Genomic DNA, 10347 nt, shown 5'->3' on the forward strand with positions numbered 1-10347 from the left:
GTTAAATTTCTGTTGAGTATCACTGTTTTTGTTTGTTTGTTTGTTTTGTTTTGTGGTTTTGGTTGGTTGGTTGGTTTTGTTTCTGTTTTCCCTAGTCCCAACAAAACAAAATGGTAGACTCCTCTGTTTCCCATGTTCAGAAACATTTTTAGGAGAGCAGTTCTCTGTCAGCGGAAGCTGGTGTGGCCATGCCAGGCACAATAAGCTGACCATCTGCTTCAAAGGGACAAGAACAGAGATGAAGAAAACATCAGCCATAGAAGAACTGAACCTTCAACAAAAATGAAATACGCTTCATCGAGAAATACCATAGCCTACAGACCACTGTGAGGTTCACACCACGGGAACCCTGTTAGATGTTTATCCACCACAAAATGAGACCTTCTCAAGATGATAAGAAAACCTAGTCTCTGCCCTGTGAGCAGCCCTGTCCCACCTCCGTGCTAGAACCACAGGAGGGAGGACACGTCCCGTGTGTCTTGTATTTCTCAGAAAAGAACTAAGACTATACACATGGCAGAGCACACGTGCATACATTCTACTGACACAGAAGTTCAGGGACTTTTTATCCCCACATATTTAACTAAGAGGGGTGCTACACATACTCCCACTATGCATCTGATTTGCACACACCAGAAAAGTCTGCAAGACCAGGGTGTCCAGCTGCCCTGTTAGAGGTAAACCACATAATCTCCAGGTGTTGGATCATCTTGTGATCATCCATTGTGACCAAAATTGCACAAATTTCTTGAATATTGAGGGGGAGGGGAGGAGAAAAAGAGGGTGTACTTGGAAATTTGAGATATTTTATCAAAGGGGCTAAAGTAACTTCACAAATGTTACCATCTGCCCACTCGATGTTATAGAGACGTCACTCATAATTTGCTTTTTACATACCACTCCACGATGTGACAACTTCACAGCCCAGAACTGGGCTACCCAGGCTGTGCTCCTGTAGAAATTGCTTTGGTGTGACAAATCCATTTTGTCTTTTAGAAGCTATCAGATTAGCACTCAGGTATCCAGTCAGCTGCTTGTTATGCATTTTGTGGGTATTATTCTGCAACATTTTGGATAATTGCAGGTTATGTTGTTAATTAAGGAAGTAAAAGAGCCCTCAGTTTCCACTTCTAGCAAAGCTGTACTGTGTTACTCACAAGCTTAGCAGCACTTGTGAGGGGATCTTGGCTACAACAATATCAACTGAATCACAGAAATAAGCAAATCAATGCACCTCAAATAAAAACATCCCTCAGTGCCAAAATTACATATGCCAAGAAATGAAACACAGAAGAAAGTTTGCAGTACTGACTTTGGAGTTACTCATTTCCACCCCCCAAACACTTTTAAAACTCCTGCAAAGAGTATTTTAGGAAGTGCACAAAATAACTGGCTTGCAAGGACTCAAATGTCAAGAAATGGATGAATGCCAGCCAGAAACACAGTGAGGACCTGTCCGTCTGTCTGTCCATTGCAAGCACCACTATGCGAGGACCATGGTGAGTGGTGGCTGTGGACTGGCTACCACCAGCACCGCATGCCTGCAGCCAGCATCCCCAGTCTGGACCATGCCCATGTTTGAAGAGCAGCATGGATCGTACCCACATGCAGTCTGCACCATCATCCCACTTTCCAGCCATTCCAACTCATTAGGGTTTGCTGATTGGGTGTGCAAAGCTAAGGAATAGTCTGACCATGGGGTAAGACAGCCTGATATGTGCATCTGCCTCCTAATTTTAGAGCCCAGTTATAGTCATTTCACTGAATTCCCATACTGATACACTGATAAGGGAGAAACTCTGCATTTTTTAATTTTTATTTTTAAATAAAGAAAACAAGTGATATACTCCACTCAGTGTTATCTTCTGTTGGCAGAAGCTTTCCATTATTTCCCCAGACCCTTCAAAGAGGTATATGGTGCTCAGTGTTTGAACTGTGCCTCACATGACCTGCACTGATGGCAATGGACAGCAGGATAAAAACATGTTGATTAATTTTCCTGTAGCTTGCATCAGGCGGTGCATTAGATGGCAAATAGTAGGCTGAATAAGCTTAGGTGATGTTTCACAACTGGGTGACTGCCAGAAACCTGGTAATGCACTCCTGTAGGTGATCTTGTTGTGCTGTGTTTGCTGTCCCTCCACCTTTCCTCTGTGTGATGTTATCCATCAGCCCCGTACCTATACACCATCACACAAATATCCTTTTCTAAGTGTGTCTGTCTAGAACAAACTAACTTTGGTTTACAAATGGCAGCAACACCCCAGCACTTGGACCTGCAGGCAGTTTCTGTAAACAAGCATAGTAAGATAAAAACATTGCTCAGATTGGAGAACTTGTGGAAAGATGTGTTGTGGAAAGAGGAAAACACATTTTGGAAAAAGCAAGTGTCACAGTTAAGATTTGGATAATCCATCAACCTAAATTTCATCCTCTACATATTCCTTTGTTTATCCTTCATTTACACCCTACAACTATTTTTCAATATTTCTGATTTGGGGGAAATAGTTCGCCAAAATGACCCTTTGGAATGAGCAGGATACACAAAGAACTCCACCCAGTGCTGATGCCATCCTTTTGCCAAAACCTACTAGTTCTGCACACACTGCATAGCAGCAGCACCAAGTGGTAAGCCTGATTGCAGTGCCTTACGAGTTCACAGCCTCTTGGAGACATCCACTGAAATCTGACTGGGCAGTGCAAGTTTCAAGAAACTTCTCTGCAACTCATCCAGGTAAGAGTATTTATATACACATATACACAAACACACACATGGGTATACATACGTGTATATGTATATACACATGTGTGTATATACATACACCTGATTAGCCAATGCCAGGGGGAGGAAGCTACATCAGATGCTGAGCTGGAAACAATTAGACTATTCTTTTGCACAGCAGAAGAAGCAAATTCCATTGAATGGCATTTGCCCTTAGGCAGCATATTAATACAAATGATGATTATAGAGTCCATTTGGTACAAGTAGTGCTGTTTGTGACAAGGGCTGTGTGCCCTTGGGAGATGTCTGAGATAGCAAATGCATTGCATGCAGATGGAGAGGAAGGCATGTGTTGGCTTGTGCACAAGGCAAGCAGAGCATGCATGCCTGTGTATAAACTTCAGGTCTTTGAACTGTGATTTCCTATAAAAATTTTCCTTTTACTGTTGACCGCAGATCAAATTCTGTTTTTGAGAATCACAAAGCACAGTAAGAGACACAAGGACTACACACTACTACTAGCATTCAGAGAACCAGACACTTGGAGCTCTGCACCAACAGAAACTACCTGCAGGTAAATCAAGAGCCAACAGGACCCCACACCCACCAGGAGGTCAGCCTCTATTCTGTGGATCTAGGGATGAGCTTGCTCTTTTACTCATTCACATAGTTATAGATGCAGCACAGTATCATAAACTTTTTTTTTTTTTTTTTTTAAATAAACAAAGACCTGGACTGGGCCAGCATTACACATGGCAAAGGAAGGAGTAAGAGCTTCTCAAAGGCAGATGCTGATTAGTCCTCCCCTAGGAGGGTGGGACTATTAAACTGTATCCTAATCTTTCAGAGTTGGAGATAATTTTAGACCTGGCTTCATGAGTTTTAGCATTTAGCCAAAAATGTTTTTATCGTTAATTACAGTCACTTTGAGTGTTCTTGCTGTCCCTAGGATTCCTACTCCCTTCTTTGGATCATGCTAAGATATTTGTTTGGAGGAGCATCTCTGTTCAGAACGGTGCTGAAATCCAGAAGCTCCAGAGAGCAGGGGCAGCAGGCTTGGGGCTCCCGATGGTGACCTTGGGCACCAACCAGCCCCTGCCAGCGCCCATGAGGGCAGCTACGTGAGGGCTGGTGCCATTGCTGTCCTGTCCATTCACACCTCCCAGCCAGGATTTTGGGACAAAACACTGCCCATCTCCATGCCAGCATCAGCAGCCCCTCATGCGAAGCCTTCTGACAAAGGCTGCCAGAACACTGTGCCAGCCCAACTTGAGGCACCACTTCCTCACACAGGGCCTGCTCCTAGGTGCTGCTACACCACACCTCACCCAGAATTTTGAGCAGACACACTAATATATTGCAAAAAGGCTTTCTGCAGAGACACTGGTATATTAGCAAATCTAGCTGCTAAAAAACACAACTATATTTTCTCCCATTAATTCCAGATCAAACATTTGAGACTCAGCTCCAACCTCACAGTAAATTCCTATTGGCTTATGGTGAACTCAGCCAAAGACAGTGCACGGAAACTGTGTTTTGCCTGCTTGTATTCATTTGTCCTACGGAGAGCTGGGACAGAGCTGTGACTTGTCTTCCTTGAACTCCATGGTACAGCTGGGAATGCTGCTTTGTGGATAAACAAACAGCACTTGCTGGCTGTGCTGGCCACAAGATATCACACACTGTGAAGTCAGCCAAGGTATCTTCTGAGGCCCAGGAGAAGGTGCATGGCCACACTCCTTTGGAACAAAGCTGTGTGCAGCATCTGCCCTTTGCTAGCCCACCACAGCCATGGCTGCAAGATGTGAGCAAACAAACCAACCCAGCCAGCCAAACAGCAGCCCAAGCCCACATGGCTTTTCTGCCTGAGGTTTAACAGAAAGCCCACAGCAGAGGGCACTTAACACTTAGAGCAACATTGCCTGGACCCTTGCCTACATCATTAATTCAGGGTACTAGATCTATATTGGGATTCCAGTTCTTAAAATGACACAGGTCTGAAGTTGACCCAGCTACTTCACATTGAAACTGAGCCAACACCACACAACAATTGTGTCACAGGCTCAGAGCAAACAATGCTGGCGGGAGCCACAGCAGGTCACCTGGAACAAGTCACAGTTAGGCTATGCTGAAAAACATTTGGCAACCTGAAATTACGAAGCCTAATGATGAATTAATGATCTGACCCCTTCCACAAACAGATGTTTCAGTGTGGTCTTCCAAAGGCAGCTCAGCGCAGCATCTGAGGTGGAAATGTTGCATCTCACTGGGCATGAAGCCCTTTTGAAGGCTTACATTGCAAATCATTTCCAGAAGTTCTCAGCATGAGAGATTCTGCTGACCTCAAGCAATTTCAAAGCAAACTTGTGGAAATTTGCATGTAGGGAAATTAAATGGCCAAGCGGGAAAAAACAAAAAAGTCTGTTGTGCAATGCTTTGCCCACATCTGGCTCAAGGTGAGCGGGCTGCTGGGCATTGCATGCTGGAATTGATTGTCCAGCTGATAATTCACCAAACTTTGCTTTTCAGCAAACACAATACTTCACTTCTGACCACTTGCTCATTATTGTTCTGAGCTCTTAGAACCCAGAGGTTAGGAAAGTAAGATGACATGGAAGTGATTTCAATCCAGTTTGTTACAGCAGTAAGAGGCAACTGGTAATCATTAAGCGATTAAAGCAGTTACTCATTCCCAGTGAATGCCGCATATACTAAATTAGGTACAAGTTTGACTTAGTGGATATAGTCAGAGACAATCTCCTACTATCTGCAGTGAGCCAATTAGAAAAGCCACTGACAACCAACTGCTAAGCAAGCAATGGAAAACAGCAATAAAATGAGCAAGCTTTAAATGCAAAACCCTGAAGCCAAGCGCTGGTTCTGAGAGGCTGCGCTGTTGCACAAGGACCAGAGAGGAGCTGGGGCTGACCAATGCCCCTTCGCCACCCAAGGGGCTGGGGTCCCTAGGATGGCACCATCCTGCCCCAGTGGCAGCACTGGCCCCTCCCCAGGGCCACAGAGGGAAACCTGCAGCTCCTCGTGGGCATGCTGGTGACCATGACTTCAAAGAGACCACGCCTTTCCTTGCCTACACCCTGCAGTTTCGCCCAGCCCAGACACGCTGCACAGAGCAAGGGGTCCAGCTTTGATCTGAGTTGGGCTGGGCCAGCTGCAGCCAAGAGCTGCAGGGCCACAAGCACATGCAGCTTTTGCTGAGCCTGCACCAGGGGCAGGAGCTGCCAGCAGCTGAGCAGGAAGGACCATCCATCTTCCCCAGCAGTGCCAGATAAGCAGCTGGGCAGTGGGCACACAGCCTGCACCTGCAGGGGCTTGTGCACCACGAGGCAGGACCACAGCCACACTCAGCCTCCAGCTTACCAAGCCTCTCATAGCCACGGAGCTGGGGCAAGCAAGCTGAGAGGAAGAGTGGGGCTGAAGGAAGCTGAGCATGGCATCAGCTGGGAGGCAAGGGCTAAGGACACAAAGGCTTGGGGCTGAGGAGGCTGGAGAACAGGTTTCTATTCCTAGCTTTGCTGTGTCCTTGCTCTGACCTGCACCAGAACTCCCTCCACACTCACTGCACTTTCCTCTCCTGCTTTCATGTGATATTGCAACTGCTCAAGGCCAAAGCTGGCCTTTCTTGATATGCTCGAGCTTGATCCTGGCTCAGAAGCAGTGCTGTCATGCAACAATTAATGGCTGCTATTGCAACACATACACTGGCTGCTAAAACACTGGCTTCATCGCTCCCTGAGTATCACTGGTACAGGAGAAACACCAAGACTTCTAAAATGGCAGGTGATTTATTAATTGGAGGATGGAGAAATTGCCAAGCCCAAATGCATCCCTCAGCATACGCTGCTGGCACAAGGTGCAAACAGTGCGTGCTTAACCATGAGAGTGAGGGAGAGGGCTAGGCTGTTCAGGGAGCATAGCCACATAGCAGCACTTACATGTGGCAGCACAAGGGTGGTTTTCCACCACAGCTCACCCTCTTTTTGCAGGATAGGAGGGGAAGTCATTTTCTTCTCTCTTTCCCAGAGCGACCTTATTGTCAGTAAGTGGTTTGGCTGTTAATTGCTTTGATTGCAAAGCAGGAACACTTTGGAAGCCCAAGGCCAGCTGCTGCCACCCAAACAATCTGGGAAACCAAGTAGCAGCAGCAGCTCAGCTTCGTGGCTAATGGGGAGGGCAGAAATAGGAGAAATCCAGATTTGCTCATTACCTGGCTTACTCTTTCTCTTCCTCAGTCTGTTTCTGATTTCTCTCATCACGTGCCAGTTACCTGTTCCCTCTGGCCTGACCTCGCTGTCTCTCTCCTGCTCTCTAGCCACTTGCTTTACCTGTGCATATGCTTTTACCCTCGAGGAATCAGGCACCACGTTCCTGCAACGAAACACCTGAATCACCATCAGGGGTGGGAAACTGCTCCCGGCCCAGAGCTACTCTCCATCCCATCGAGCAAACTGCTTCAGCAGCCCCAACTCCTTCACCAACACCTCTTGGAGGACTTAAAGCAAGGCTTTAAAACAGGCATGTGATGACAAGCACAGATCCCTGCCATGTCTGTGTGGCTGCTGGCATGGAGGCTGCATGGATTACTTTGTGGAGCAAGACCCTGCCAGTACATTGTGCTTTGGAGAAAACTGTCAGCCAGTACCAGAAATGAAGTTAATTATAAGGCCTATCAGCCACAAGGCTGGGTAGTGGAGGCAGCTGGAATCTTCCAGGGTAACAAATTCAGCCACAGTAAAACCATGGCTTTGACTTACGTGATTTTTTTTATTTTTTTTTTCTAAGAGAATAAGTGGGTTCTTTACCTCCTGCTACTTGAATGTGCAGTTAGTCACACTTTCAAGTGTTATTCTCTACTTCCAAAAGGAGTAGAAATGACTGGAAAATAGCAAACAATATGACAAAAGAGAACTCAAATCCTCTTGACTACAAGAACTTGGACTTTAAATCTCCCTGAATCTCGTAAGATAGAAATGCAAGATTTAGCAAGTCTATGAATATTTTAATTGGAAAAAAAAAAAAAGCACCAAATTTCAGATTATGTACACACACAAGCATATGTATCTGCACACAAACTAGGAATGTACATGCTCTGCCACCTTCACTGGCCTGTCCCCTCTTGCTGAGGCTGAGCTCAGATGCCACGATGTAGTTTAACCTGGACCAAAGGGAGACTTGCTGAAGAGCCTGTAATTCCAAGCAAGCATGCCACCCTTTTGCCTCTCCTCTAGACCCCGCTCCTAAAAATACTCATGCTGGTGCCAGCAGCGAAGCACTGCTAAGGCAGGAGCCATTTCGACATCTGGCTGCAGCACCGTGCTGAGACTCGCGCTCACTGCCTCTCAGCATGCCAAGCAGAGCCCCAGAAGCTTGCTTCCCAGGCAAGATAAGAATATTTCATCTGGCAAAAAAAGAAGGCTGAGCACCACTGTGAAGGTAGGCTGCAAAGGCAAGCTTTAAATACAGCGAAAACCTTGTTTTCCATGGCTGCAGTGAATGCGGTGAGCAGCAAGGGAGCAGTGATGGAGCACAGGCTGGATGTTGGGAAGCTCTGTGGCAGGACAGCTAGCAGCCCTCGAGAGGGGCCCCAGAGGTGACAGCTAGCATGTGTGACATGTGGAGAGGCTGGGAAGGGAAGGAAAGGGAGAATGAAACTTCAGGCACCTTATGGGAAGGTGCTGGAAGGTCGGGTGAAGCTTCAGAGATGCTGGTTTGTGCTGCTATGGTGGAGACACATGGACAGGCCATGTGGAAGGACTCGGTAGCTCACTGCAGGGCCAAAGGATGAAGGATTCGGGGCAAAGGCCAAGAAAAGCCCTGGCAGCACCTTTGGCCTGGTTTTGGCGAAGGATGGGAGAGAGCAGGAAGCTGGCAGGGCCCATGACAGCCCAGTGCTGGTGGGATGGTGAGGAGCAGACTGCCAAGGTTGGGGAATGTCACATCACACACAGTGCTGCAACAGGCGTCAGTGGGCGTGGGAGCCACTAGGACCCTGGTCAGCACCTCTGACACCTGCAGGCACTGGTAGAGCTAAGTGGGCATGGCCTGAGGCCAGGGAATGGAGCAGAACAGGCCCAGAGGGATAGAAGAAAGCTATGCTATCAAAAGTGAGCAGCAGCTCCTGCACCAGTGCTGAGCCATCTGCTACCCGAATGCTGCATCGCAAACCACACCAGAGAGCAGCTCAGAGGGATGCTCTCCAGCATGGCGTCACTGTGGCAGCAGTGCCATCAGAGGAAAGGGAGGGCTCTTCATGTGCTTGTCATAATGGGAGAAACATCCTGGGGTAGAGGTGGTTTCTCACAGAGGGCTCTGCACCCACAGATCGCCTTGCGCTTGCTTGCAGGCACTCAGGGGAGAGCCCAGTGCTGCACGTGCTTCCCATGACCCAGCGGGGCCAAGCTTTAAAAGCAAGGCATGCTGAAAAACAGTGTCCTTAAAATGAAAGCTCCTGATTTCTAGCTAGCTACCTGTCCCATTATTGTTTTTTGTTTTGTTTTGTTTTGTTTGTTGTTGTTGTTTGTTTGTTTGTTTGTTTTTCTTCAGAATTTCATCTTAGCAAAAATGCTAGAAATTACATTTTTTAAGGGGAAAAACTTTCTCCTATCCCCAGGAGCGGGAAGACTTTTAAGAAGACATCAAGATAGAGGCAGCACAGTAAGAGTTAGAAAGGTTTTAACATCCTTAACAGAGGCATCCCTGGTGCCAGGTGTGGGCTGGGGTAAGAAAAAGGTGCTGGAATCTGGATTGTTTCTTTCTCTTAAACTGAGATGATACAGAAACGGTATTGCAATGACTATTTTTGGGTCTGCCTAAAAACACACAGCTGTATTTTCTGACATAAATTATGAACACTGCAGAAATCCAAACATGTCTTTTTGTAGCTAGTCATCTGGGCAGAAAGCCAACAAACACTGAGCTGCCAACCCCAGCTATTCAGAAACCATGAGTCAAGCCCCCCAGATCCTGAGGTTGACTCAAGCACTGTGAGGCTTCAAAATACAAGGTCCAATGGTGCTGTGCTCAGGAGGAAGCTGAAGCAGCACCATCACTTATGATTGCCTTGCTCCCCTTCTCCATGTGGTGCCAGTTCCGCAGCCCTTGGCCACATGCATGGTCAGGGACCCAAGGGAAAGCCAGGTCAGAGATGCAGAAAAAAAGCTGGTATTGGCAGCTATCTATAATGATAACACACACTTGGCGCCTCCAAGCACTGCTCTGACAGGCGCTTCTCAAGTGATTTACCTTAGCAATGCACTCTTTTTTTTTTTCAACATTTATAGTGCAAAGAGTAAGCACAAGAGACAGACCTAAACTTTGCAGAAGTCACAGTGCCCATAATCACTGCTGAAGCCTGCAGCCCCATCCCATCTTCCTGAGCAGTGTACAGACCTCAGGACAGCAGACAGAAATAGGTTATTTCCCTCCTAGGTATGCAATGTTGAGAGGGAGAATTCCTTAATGTCCTTGTGGCCTTGTGGCTGTCAAAACCAGAAAGCAGATTACAGTACTTCAATCCTTCTTTAGTATTTTGACTGCAACAAGCAACATCCCAAGTGACCTGTCACAAAAATTCAACCTCAAATTTCTTGAAACAAAAGCAATGCAAG

Source organism: Netta rufina (genome assembly GCF_964035555.1).
Source record: "Netta rufina genome assembly, chromosome: 3".
NCBI classification, from domain to species: Eukaryota; Metazoa; Chordata; class Aves; order Anseriformes; family Anatidae; genus Netta; species Netta rufina.